The 13,264-nt window shown below is 39.1% G+C and overlaps 1 long non-coding RNA gene and 1 other non-coding gene across 7 annotated transcripts in view; both read right to left on the bottom strand.

Annotated features, from left to right (window-relative positions):
• Positions 1 to 706: 706 nt before the first annotated feature.
• Positions 707 to 13,264, bottom strand: part of LOC123616144 (uncharacterized) — a 75,900-nt gene continuing 63,342 nt past the window's right edge. For 5 of the 6 annotated variants that reach the window (XR_012510786.1, XR_012510787.1, XR_012510789.1 and 2 more), the window contains one exon: positions 707 to 12,794. This is a non-coding gene — a long non-coding RNA (uncharacterized LOC123616144). The remainder of the gene's footprint in view (positions 12,795 to 13,264) is intronic. The other variant, XR_012510788.1, reaches the window with a different exon arrangement.
• LOC123616146 (U6 spliceosomal RNA) lies at positions 1,662 to 1,768 on the bottom strand. The gene has a single exon (XR_006724029.1). It is a non-coding gene; the product is annotated as a U6 spliceosomal RNA (small nuclear RNA).

Here is a 13,264-nt window from a genome sequence, read left to right as displayed (position 1 = left end):
TGAAAAGAAAGTTCATGGAATAATTGTTTGGAATAATGAAAAATTAGAATCATTTGAAATGTTGATTGTTAAACAAAAACTCAAATTACAATACCGCCACACTCTGGAGTGATTTGCAGCTGATAAAAGAATCTAAAGTGTCCCTAGATGGATTGGAGTGGAAAGACACCCAAGTTATCAAAGGGAAAAACACTGCAGAATGGTGTGTGTTTGTTTATACCAAAATTTAAAATGAAGAAATATGCTTATAAAATGCATAGAAAATCATCCAGAAGGATTTATGCCAAAAAAAATTACTGGTGGTTACTTTAGGGAGGAGCAATTAGAGAAATGAGAAAGGGGAGGAGTCAGGGAGAGAGAGAGAGGATATTTTACTTTTTTCCTATTTATGTTTCCTATTTCTACACTCAAGATTTGCTTGAATCTTTCACAGTGATCTTGTTTGTATTAGTTGAAAAGTTTTTAGAAACTTTGAGGTATTGAATTACTTAGGAAACAGATTTGGAATGAGCTCCATCGCTGATGTTGGGCATTTACTTCATCTTTCTATCAGTTTCCCCAGCCATAAAATAATAACTTTACTACTTCATGGCATGGTAGCAGGAGATGTTCTGTGTAAAATTTTTAGTCCACCGCCTGATTATAACAAAATTTATTTCTATAGGTTATAACTATTGCTGTGTAATAAAGCATGCCAAATTCAGGGTTTCAAAATAGCAAGATTTATTATTAGTCATGCAAAGTACAGCTTTTCTGATAGAAACTAATATAGCTGTGTCAGAGAAAGACTGATATAAACTGCACTTGGCTGGGCTGCTCTGCTGAGGTCAACTCTGCTCCACACACCCCTCCTCCTCTTTGGACCAATGGGATAATCAGGGCATGTCCTTCTCATGGTGATGGCAGAAGTACAAACAGCACGAGCATGCAAAGTCTGTTAATGCCTTAGACTGAGAACTGACACATTGCCACTTCTACTTCATTCTATTGGCCAAGTAAGTCACATGACCAAGCCCAAAGTAAAGGGGTATGAAAATATACTATGCTAAGCGTGATCAGTAATTCCCAGTTGCCTAAGACTAAGGTGCTTCCCCAGGATACAGTAATTTTCATGTGAGAACCAGGAAAGTCCCAGGTAAACCAGGACCAGTTGGTCACTCAATACCTCTCTAGTAGGATGATCTTCAAAGTCACCCAGCAAAGAGCATAGTATAGGTACACAGCGAAGAATTGGGGCCAATGATGCAATTTACTACACCTTTAATAACATTATTCTTTCCAACAACTAAGAAGACAGGCAAATAATAGGTAGTCAAAATTATTTTTGGTAGATTGGTTTTAGGTTGACCAAATAAAACCAGATCCTCCCAAAGTCTCCATAAACAGAATATTTCTCACAATAGTCTCCTCAAATAAAATTGAAGATATTTTGGTAGCAAGGGGTTATGTAATCAGATAGCTGATTAGGCTAGATTTTCAAAGCGAAGCTTAAGATGCTTTCAATCCATCCTTTTTTTTTTTTTAAATTGAAGTGTAGTCGATTTACAATGTTGCATTACTTTCTGGTTACAGCATAGTTCAGTTAGACACATACACATACACACACACATATATATATTCCTTTTCACATTCTTTTTCATTATAAGCCATTACAAGGTTTTAAAAATATGGACCACTTTGTGAATTTACGTGTCATCCTTACACAGGGGCCATGCTAATCTTCTCTGTACCGTTCCAGTGTTAGTATAGGTGCTGCCAAAGCGAGCTCTCAATCCATTTCTAACTTAATTTGACAGAGAATAAGATGAGTCTCTGTAAGACCAATGAGACTCCCTCATATCAAACTTTTTTTCTTCTCGGGAGAATGCTTATAACAGACTCTTAGCAAGGAAATGTTGCTTGACTTTTAATCATAAGTTTGTGCATGAACATTAATATTGATTTAGTTCCCCCGGCTTCACTGATCCTTTCCCCAAAACCCATAGTGTGTGGTTGTTCAGAGGTTAAGTCCATAGAGCAGCAGGGAGCTCTGCTCTGCCTGCTGCTTCCTGACCCCCGCCACTTCCCTCTTCCTGTCTAGACTGTCTATTTCTCATCTGAAGACAGACCCTTACTGGATAAACTCAGTACTCAGGCACAAATCACAGTGAATGATCTCTCTCTCTTCACAACCATTTTCTTTATCTGAAACATGCCAAAAAGGGAGGCCTCTTAAAGCTCTCAGGCATTCTGGTTTTCAAATCTTAAAAAAAATAATTCTTTAAGGAAAAGCAGGGTTCTAGACATTTCTGTTGGGAATGGGCTGTTAAAATGCTTCAGGGTTCATTTTTCTATGGATTTGGAGACTGACATAAAAATATTAATTTGCTAATTCAAACATGTTCAGCTGAGACAGCTGGGAGCTGACCGTCAAAAGCATTGGCAAGTCAACTTGTAAGTGTTTTGCAACTTTGGAGAAAGTCAGTGTTAGAGTTTAAGTGCCTCTGGGGCAGGCATCTGGCCACTAAGCTCTTCACAAATTCCAATCCAGGTGTCAATACAAGTGAATTAAACTGCTTACAGCACTTTTAATGATGAGCAACATGATGTTTAGATAGATGACCTTTAATTATAATCCATAATTTTAAAGGGACCCAATCATCAGCTTTATTATGCTCTACCCGGATTAAGTAAGTGGACTTAACTAAATAATAAATGCCTTTCTAGCTGCCCATCCTCCCTCACAAATGGACACTTCACCTCTCTCTGACATTCCACAGCCTAGAGTTCTGAACAGACCACCTGCTCTAAAAGACCTAGAAGCAATTTAATCTAAAGATTTAAGAGGCTGTTAACCACCTGGGGCTGATAAGACACTGACAGCATCTCTGTCTTGCCTAAGATTCCAGCACCGCCGAGCACCTGGGCCATTCCCAGCTCATGCGTAATACGGGCAAGCTGACCCCCGAGTTGGGTTTCTTCTTAGTCCGTTTGATCTGTTTTCTTTCTTGTTTTCATTTGATGAGACAGGTGTTCAAGAAGTATATCATTCCAGGAAGATGTAAAAAGGCGTGGGGTAAACGATAATCAGCAGTTTGGCTCCCCCCAGTCTTTCCCTAAATGATCTCAGATGGCATTATGACCATAACAATAAACCAGAATGCTGAGCTTACCAGTTAACCACGACATTCTCTGAGCAGGGTGGACCAACCAGCATTTTATTAGAGCAGGCTGACGAATAAAGAGGAATAAGACAAAGTGATGATGTTCTCTCAGCATTTCAAATCATCAAGGGAATTTTTAAAATTCAAGACAAACACGTACCTTGAATTGAAAGCTACTCAGGGGATAGGAAATAAGGAAGAATCTATTATGCCATAGAAACATTCTCCAGAGATCTGGGGCAATTTTTTTTCCCCTTAACATGAGCTGTTGATTAATGACTTGGGGAAAAAGAATGTTTAGGGAGTGAGAGACTTGTAATTTAATTTCCTTCTGAGAGTAAAAAGTGTAGAAGGAGGGAGATCCGCCTGAGTAATTAGAGTTAGAAGATTTAAGTCCAGGAAAAACAGAGGAAATGAAATTAAGTTAGGGATTCTTATAGAAAGAGATGGAAGCATGTAATATAAAGTCTTCATAGAGATGAAAATGATAACTAACAGTTTCTAAGGGCTAATTCTGTGCTAGGAACTTCCCATCTTAATTCTGTTCTCTAGGGCAGGCACTACCACATAGTCCATCAATTCTAAAATAAATGCATACAGAGATAGATTTTATATATTTAAATTTAATATACACATATAATATCATATATATAGCTCATATGTGCCATAATATCACATAGATAGATTGATAGGTAGGTAGATAAACACATATATATGGAACATTTTAGCACAGAATTGATGTCACCTTACAATCACCATAGACCAGAGGGCAGACATGATGTAATTCTATCATTGTCTGTGAATGTGTAAACTCATAATACTGTCACTTCAGTTTGACTTATGCACATTATTGGCACTGCATATGTTGGGTTTAACTGCTGTTTAAAAATCTTTTACACTATGATCCAGTATTTAAACTAAGGATTATTTTACAAGCAGAACCAGCATAAAAACTGAGTAAGAAATTAGATTAAATTTTGTGTTTGTAAAGCAAGTATTCATCATAGGAAATAAAGACTCTGAGTCTATATTTTCTTACAAAGCAACAACCAGCGTTGGTGGTGTAGTGGTGAGCATAGCTGCCTTTCAAAGCAATAATCAAATGTTTTATGGGACCCTAAGAAATGAAGCTACCAACGAATAGATGAAGCTGTGATTTTTCTTACTGAGATTTATGCAAAATAATTTTCTATTATATGCCAAGCAATGCAAATGAAGGCCGGACAAATGACCAAATCCCCAAGAATAGCTTAAAGACAATTCCACACTTGGAGAGCCTAGTTTGACTGACTCATACATGATTAGCAGATTTGTTTTCTAATTTTCTTATTGGTACAGAAAATCATGGTATGTCTTTTGTCTATGGCACTTAGATTCAATTAACTATTCAATTAACATCTTTTCTACAGATAAGAATTGAGAGGCTCAGATAAATTAAATTACTTGCTCCAAAGCCCACAGGAGGCAAGTTCATAAAGATATCCTTTAGAATGAGGTTGGTCTGATTCTGGAACTTACAGTCTTAACCATTAGGATAAATTACTTCCCAAATCAGGGGAAGTAGATGGTTCTTTGAAAAATTATCAGGTCATGGCAATTCTCTGCTCAATAAATACTCATCTCACAGTAAAAGTCAAGAAGTCCTTTTACCCTACCAGATGAACCTCAGGGCATCTTTGGTCCTCCCCCCTCCACCTACTACCACCTCTCTATCTCGTCTCCTACTGCTCCCCTCCTTCACTCTGCTCCACTTCCACTGGCTCCTTGCTTTCCCCTTGCTATACTAGCAAGCCGCTGCCACTTCCAATATGCTTCTACCTCAGGGCCTTTGCACTTGCTGTTCTCACTACTTGGACTACTTCCCCACCACCCTATATAAAATAGAAGTACCCCACCCCATCCCAGACCCTCTCTATCCCCTTTAATGTGTTTTGTTCTCTCCATAGCATATTACTATGTGAAATATTATATATGCCTTTGTTCACGTGCTAATTGCTTGCAACAATGTAAGTTCAGAGGGCAGGGGCTTTGTTTTGCACATTTCTGCATCTGTATGGAGAGTGGGTATCTGATAAATAAATGAAAAAATAAATCTTCCTCTGACAATGTTAGAGGATGACTATCTTTACTTTCTGTTTTGTCGATTTCAGAAAATTATCTTAAATTGGCAGCTATGCATTATTATTACTTAATAAATCAGTATTTCTGTTTTTCACTCTACTGGGGGCTTAATAAGGAGTTATGATTTTGTAGTAGAATGTTTACAAATGCAGATTCCAGAGCCAGAGGACCTGGATTTTAATGTTGGCTTTACCAACTTGCCTATGTGACGTCATGAAAGTTACTCAACTCCTCAGAGTCTTAGTTTCCTCATCTGTAAAATGGAGACAATAATAGGACTGATTTCTAAGGATTCTAAAAAGGACTAAATTAAGTAATACACGTACATGGCCTGAGTCATGCTAAGTATTCAATGAAATATTTATTTTGATTGGCAAATTATTCCAGCTTATCTAACAAGAATTGATAAGATGATTCTCAATCAGGGGAAGTTTTTCCCCCAAGAGACATTTGGCAATGCTGAGGATGATTTTGGTTATCACAGCTGGGATGCTACTAGTATCTAGTAGGTAAGAAATCAGGGATGTGGCAAACATCTTACAATGCAGAGGGCCCCTTCCCAACAAAGAATTATCGACCAAAATGTCAATAATGTCACTGAGGTGAAACCCTCAGAGAGAGAGAACATTTGTTTCAACATACTACAAACTCCAATATTTCAGAAGAAGTAAGAAATTTAAAGGGGGACTTTTTTTTTTTAAGCTACCACCACTCCTTCTGTCATTCCTGTAAAATCAGCTTAGTGATAAAAATTCACACTTAACATTGTGCCACTCTAGGCCTGGCCTTAAATGTCTTCTTACTGTTGCCCTTTAGAATTCATGGCCGAGTACATGCAGGTGCTGCTGTCCAGACCCCAGAATTCTCAGGCAATTTTCCTTGGATAGTCTTGTGTTGGTTATCTCAGTTCTGGATCAGACCACTAGAGGGTAGAGAAACACCATCAATCATGCAGCTTTTAGGTGCCAGACTCGGTTTTCAGTCGTGTAAATCTTATAAAATTCTAAATTCTTCCTGGCCCCTAAGATAAAAACTACCCAGAATATATTTATTAAGCACCTCAATAGACACACAGTTTAAAAGACTGGATTCAACCATTTCACTCTGTCCTCAGCCCCAAACTGTGAAGTATTGTAGTAATTTAATTCAATGTCCTATGTTAAATGGAAATGTAATAAATAACCTCTGGTGGTATTGTGATGAGTATGAGACTATTATGATGCTATTATGATAATATTTTATGACTATATTGGTAAAATTCCCTTTGATGAAGATTTGGTTATACTATGAGTTAAATCATATCAAATATATATATATATATATTATATATATATATATAATATATATATTATATATATATTTATATATATATATATATATTTATATGATCTTACTGACCAGGAATTGAGCAAAAGCTATGCAGGAAGTGGAACCTAACTATGAACTCCTAGTTGGAATAAATAGCATTATTGTGCTGAACCTGAGCCAAACACAAACCAACACATTAATGATTATTGTCCTAAAAATAATACATAAGGACAAACCTGAAGGACTGAAATAATATTATGACATCACAAAATACTTCAATATTTCTCAATTTCACACATTCAGGGTTAGAATAGAGGCACTGAGGAAAAAAACCAGAAAGGTTGTAAAAAACTTTAGGAAGAAAAGATTAAAGAATTAAAGAACAGAGTCCCCAGCTGTTTCTCCTTTCAACTAAAGATTAACAGAAGTGTGGATACAAATATTGCACAAGTGATTCCTAAACGTGTTCTTGTAGTATCCCAAGCTGTTCATAATTATCTCTAAAGAGATTGTGAAATTCTGGGCAAAAATAATTTTAATTTTCTTTGACTTACACACCCATGCACACATACAAGCATAGATAAACATAAATGCCATGTATTTTGACACAGAGCTGAAGAGCTAAAAGATCCTGTCAAATCCAGTAATTAAGAATAGGGATCAAGGATTCAGAAATGTTTAAGTATCACCCTAGAAAACGTCAGGCTTTAGAAGTCTGTGTAGAACAGTGGTTAACTACAGAGGTCTGATAACAGACTATTTGGGTTTGAAATCTGCCTCTACTGGTTGATTGTTTTTTTCTTTTTTATGGAGGTATAGTTGATGTACAGTATTATGTAAATTTCAGATGTACAACCTAATGATTCACAATTTTTAAAGGTTATATTCCATTTACAATTATTATAAAATATTGGCTATATTCCCCGTGCTGTACCATATATCCTTGTAGCTTATTTATTTTATACATAGCAGTTTGTACCTCTTGGTACCGTGTCCCTATCTTGTCGCTCTCTTCTCTCTCTCCACTACTGCCACCCCTCAAGCCAGACACAAGAGTAATTATAATCTATAACAGAAAAAGCCTCTAAAAACCTTGTGAGGCACCCTTTTAAAAGGTCAAGTGAAGTAGTGGGAACACCACTTTTTCCTTTTATCAGGTTCTAGAAAGATTTACTGGATGCTGAACTTTTTTTTTTTTTCTGTCTGTTAACAACTGGTTATCATTAACTTGTGATAAGACCAGATCCAGGAGGGAATGTATCCAGGAAGCGGGGAATCTAAGGAAAGGAAGAATGTAGGGTAAACGCAGAATCAAAATCTTACCATGTCAGCACTGAAACATGATGACATGACATTTCCATGGCAACACGACCTCCATGTCAGAGTACATGGATTCCAGGGTGGAGAGCACACCGCCCCCCCCACCCCCCACCCCAGCACTTCATTCAACTTCAGTTTCATTTCATTCAGAAAAGTCTTCATTTGGGAAAGTCAGTTCCAAAACATAGAAAAGCCAAAATGTCAGATGCTCAACGTAGTAAGGTATAATTCCATTAGCGAAAACTCACTAACCCGTACCACAACCAGCCATATAATGCATCAGTATATTATGTATTCCGTCATAGCAAGACCACGTTGCTCAGAAATAAAAAATATGCATGAAACTGAAAATGAGTACAATGATGTCTGTATTAATATTATCCTCTTTATTTTTACTGGATAAAGCCTCTCTAGGTGAAAAATGCCTTTAAGTATTTTTTTACACCACAGAGCATAATTGTGAAGTGACCAGACTCTAGAAACAGGTGGGCTGGGTTCCTGGCCTTGCCACTTATTGTATAACCTTAGTCAAAATACCTAACTCTCCATGCCTCAGTCTTCTCATTTGTAGAGTAAGAACAAGGATAGTTCAGACCTCTTAGGATCTTTGTAAGAATTAAATGTGTTAATATACACAAAGTACTCAGTGCCTAGCACATTACAAACACTGTATAGGTGTTTGTCATAATAAAAATAATTATTATAAATTATAATGATCTGATAAAAGAGAAAATTTCATACTGTCTTTAGATGCTCAGTTTTTATTCTGATTAAATTTGAGAAGTCCTATTTGCCATGCTTTAAACATTAAAAAAAGTATACTATTATTATATGCAATGGCTACATGAGTAAAAAGGACTTTAAAAGAAGGGAAAAGTTAGTTCAATTAGGGTTTTCAATTTTTCTTCATTTTTTTTTTTTTGTTTTGGGGCACTGTGCAAAGCATTCTGCTACATCCAATTACAGTTCAGGACAACCCCTAGTGAATGAATGAATGATGAACAGAGCAGTTTCATGACCAACCAGCAGCCAGGCCCATTCATTCTAATTGTGGGACTGGATCGGAAATTACTTAGCAACCACTTGAGTAAATGATGGGGAAGGCTCTGCAAAGCAGTTTCATAATTGTAATCAAGCAAACATCATTAAAGACTTTCTCCTGACCGTATTTCCTGAGCTTTGCTTATCTGCAAGTCATCAGAATAAACAGATCCAATTAAAGAAAACAGAGACATACTCCTCAGATCATAGATGTCCAGAAACATGTGGTTTCAAAGCCCTGGGAGGAATGCTTGATGGATCCTTTGGCTCATGTGAGGACAAATACAATATTACATGTGCTGTAATGTTTTGGATGGTAAATCTTTACCAGGACATAAGATTAATGTCTTGTACGATCATATTTAATCTCTGGGTAGGACTGCCACTTAAATATTTCTTCTCTATGCCACTCATTGACACAGTTCTAGCTCCTTTCTATCATCTGCATCAAATCTTCTAAGAGCCTAGAGTCAGAAGAATCTGAGAAGCTGAGTTCAGCCTTCCAGGGATTTTCCTATTGGTGCTCATGGACTGTAGCATGAACACTTCAAGCTGAAAATTCCAACTCCCCTCAGGGCAGTTCATCTACTGGATACACCTTTGTAGAATACCTACTATGTTACATATATTGGGCTTTGTGTTAGGAATACAACATTAGATAAAATTAAGTTTTTGATTGCAAGAAGCACATTATCTGCTGGAAGAGAGGTGTGAGAAAACACATAGTGACAAAGCAGTGTGAAGTAGTCCTATAGGAGTAAGTACAGTGCGCTGTGTTTGTGTAATAATCATTAAAAGAGTTTCTATCAGGCACTGTTCTAAAATTCTACATGCAGTAACTCTTACACCCATATGATAGTCTTGCAAGTAAACTGAGGTGCTGATAGGTTGAATCACTTACTCAGAGTCACATGGTGAGTGTTTCGGTCAGTTTAGTTGGAACATGAACCCTACCCTGGGAGAATTAAGAAGACTTCTCTTCGAGGAAGGAGGAGGAATATGAGGACACCTGAGAGCTGAATTTGGGTCAATTAGACAAAGTAGAGGAAAGAGCATCCTAGGCAGAAGGGAAAAATGTGTACCAACATCAGCCTCGGACCCAGCACTGGGACCTGGTGCTCTAGCGCTCCTCCAGCTCAGTCCCTTCCTGTGCTTACAGAGTCTGCAGGGCCAAGGGCTTCTGCCCACCCAGAACCCATTCCCACACTTTCCATTCTAGACAATGCTCTAGAAACCAGGACCCCAGAAGTCCTTGCCCCAGTGGCTCCAGGCCCCCTTGCAGAACCTGTGTGGCTTCTGTCCTCCTAAGAGAGGGCCAAATTTGCTTATGTGCTCGTTGCTAGGGAATGGTCATTTGCAGGGGGTGTGGACGGCGCCTGGTTGTGCAGGCTGGGTTGTCCAAAAACTCACGTGCAAAACATGTCGTGCAGGACAGATCAAGGTGGGAAGAGAAGGCTGGTGGGCTGGATGCTGAGTGCTCTCCTGCTCTGTGTCATTCTGATGTGGAACTCTGAAGAGTCTGAGAATTCAAAATCTAAACATAGCTTTCTAGGTAGTTATAAAGGCATTTTTGTCAAAGGTGGAGAATAGAACACATTTTATGTAACGTGGTGGAAGCTTAATCTACCCATTTGAAGAATTTAGAAATATGGCCTGTGACCTCCATCTGTACTCAAGTTCTGGGCCCTACAAATGCTAGAGGTAAACTTCCTGTGTGTGAGGGATGAAGATGAGAGAGAGCAGAGGTTGCCTGGGAAACTAAAAGTAGCTTGGCAAAGCTCAATCCTGGAATGGGAATCAAATAGCTCAGGGATGTTTTGCCTGCCTAGTGACTTGAAGTTAATTTGGAAGGCTGCAGAGATCATTGCAGAGTTTAAGCTGGAGAGTAAGCCAGCATTGGGTTTGGAGCACTCACATCACACGGGTCAGTCTGCTCTGTCTCCAAAGGAAACACACGATGATGTTTTTATTCTTGCTTCTTCCCTTTGCCTCTATCCAGCAGCAGGAAAGAAAAAGAATGGCAATGTGTTATGGCGATAGGAGTCCAAATAGGAAAGTGTGGTGTAGTTAGAAGAACAAACATATGGGAGAAAAAATACAGCAATCTGATGGTCTTACCTGACCTACTCAGTTGGAGAGAGCTTGAAATCACATATTCAGAGAGGCCAGGCAATCAAGACAAAGCCCAAGATCCCACAGACATCAAGGACAGGATGTCTGGGAATGAGTCAAGGGCAAGGATCAGAGCCAGGTAGGTAAATCAAAGAACTAACATAGACCTAATGCACATAAAAGATACAGAGTCCTTGGAATGAGGCTTGCTTCACCCCTGGAGTGCAGCAGGGGACTCCCTGTTCTTGATTGACTCCCCAGAGCAAGGCCAGTGGTGCTGGGTGGGGCTTCAGATTAACAGGGTAGGTCTCTCATAGCATTGGCCACACAAGACTGCATCTAACCACAGTTGATGGACATTGACAAACAGAATCCTCCTTCAGTAGTTCTTATCAAATTTTATTGCCAAAAATAACCTAACTTCCTCATGGGGAATTATCCTTCCACCACCATATGTGATTTGGGGGAAAGAAAAAAACAACTCCAACTGAATTTCCATCAACAGGGCAGAACTTTGGATGACTGTCCCCATCCCACCTTACAACCAGGTGGTAATGATGTGACCTAAGTTCAACCTATCAAGCACTCACCCCAAGACTTGAAAATGAGTCAAGACTGATAAGAGCTGCGGTGCAGATTGTTGCAGCAGCAGCCTCTGGGGTGTCAAGAATTACTGCTGTGATGGTAGCAGGAATGCTAGGGTAGGTTCTTGACCAGATTGATCCAAGACAATGACCTTGTAGATAGAAGATGCTGCCCACCCTTTCCCCAAGCCTCCTGTGAGCTCCCTTCATCCTGTCAATAAATCCCCAAAGGCTCCCATAGAACCAAAAAACTTCCCATCTATGCCATGAGCAGCTCTTGCCCCCAGACCAGCAAGGTAGTTTGAAACTCTGGAACTTGCTGCTCAAAATTATTTGTGAAGATACAGATTTTCAACCATAGTTTAAACTGGCCAACCAGTGGCTTCTCCATTTTTAGCAAAGTGCATTTAACACAATGCTACATTATGTTTCTAAGCTTTCTCCTCAAATTCCGGGGAAGGCTAATTGTGACAGTCCCACTTGGCTATCAGCTTACTCTGGGACAGTGGTCCCCAAAGGAAGAGGAGTTATTTTTTCATTTCCCTAGAGCCCCATGATTCCTGATACTCTGGTGAAGAGTGAGAGGATGCTGACAGGGCAGTCAATTTCCTGAGGCAGAGAGGGAAGCCTCCACTGGCCCTGCTCTCTGCACACAGGAATACTGACAAGCTTGAACAGGGAATACAAAGGAGGGGAGAAAAAATAATGCATGGGGGGTCTGGACCTTAGCTACTGGCTACCAATCACATTTGAGCAGATAGATTTTCATTAAAAATGTCATCTTGAAAATTAGAAAAGCATACACACACATATGCAACTAAACAGATGTTCCTATTCCTCCTCCTCTCCCTTGCAAAGTACTCACAGGAAACACATGTCTGTGTTGTCCTAAGTCCAGTTACTAATTAGCACGTTTCAGTAGCACATTTCACGGAGGATAGGGAGGATTTCAAAGGGATTCCTTCCTTTTAAGTTGAGACAGCTGGTGCTAATTACCAAGCAGGAAAAAAATGTGCAAACAGATCATTGAGAAGCCATCCATGGAACAGAAGGCTGAGGGGTCTTTTGGTCCTATGGTAGAACTCCTCTCCAGTGGCTGGAAGGGGCTGCATACTGTCTGCATCTTCACCTTAGCCCTAGGAAGCAGCTGTCCAGTTTCATCACCCTGCAAGGAGGTGGGAAACACAGTCCAAGAACATGAAGTCAAAGGTCATTTCACAGTATGCATGTAAATTATACAAGCCCAAGCACTTGTAGTAAACCATTTCCTTCTCAAAGATGCACGGCAAAATAGAAGCTAAGCATGGCCTTTACTCTTTCAAACAAACCCAAGGGGGTTTTCAATTCAAAATTCATCTTTATAATTGTGTTGCTATGAAAGAGGGTGATCCAGACACCCCAGAGGATGCCTGGTAAGGGAAAAAAAATCCTGATTCTAAATCAGTCACACCTCTAATGAGAGGAACAGTAGACCAGAAATCAAGAGTTTTCTGATAATCATTGTGAGACTTTGGGAAAGTTAGTTTTTCTGAGCCTCGGGTTTTCATCTGTAAGATGGAAATAATGGGACCTAACACATGACTATATGTGAACATTCTGGAATATTATAAAAGGACAATGCATATTGAATTTGAA

This window comes from Camelus bactrianus, chromosome 12 (genome assembly GCF_048773025.1).
Source record: "Camelus bactrianus isolate YW-2024 breed Bactrian camel chromosome 12, ASM4877302v1, whole genome shotgun sequence".
NCBI classification, from domain to species: Eukaryota; Metazoa; Chordata; class Mammalia; order Artiodactyla; family Camelidae; genus Camelus; species Camelus bactrianus.
The sequence above is the reverse complement of the archived record's forward strand: the minus strand, read 5'-3'. Positions and strand labels throughout refer to the sequence as shown.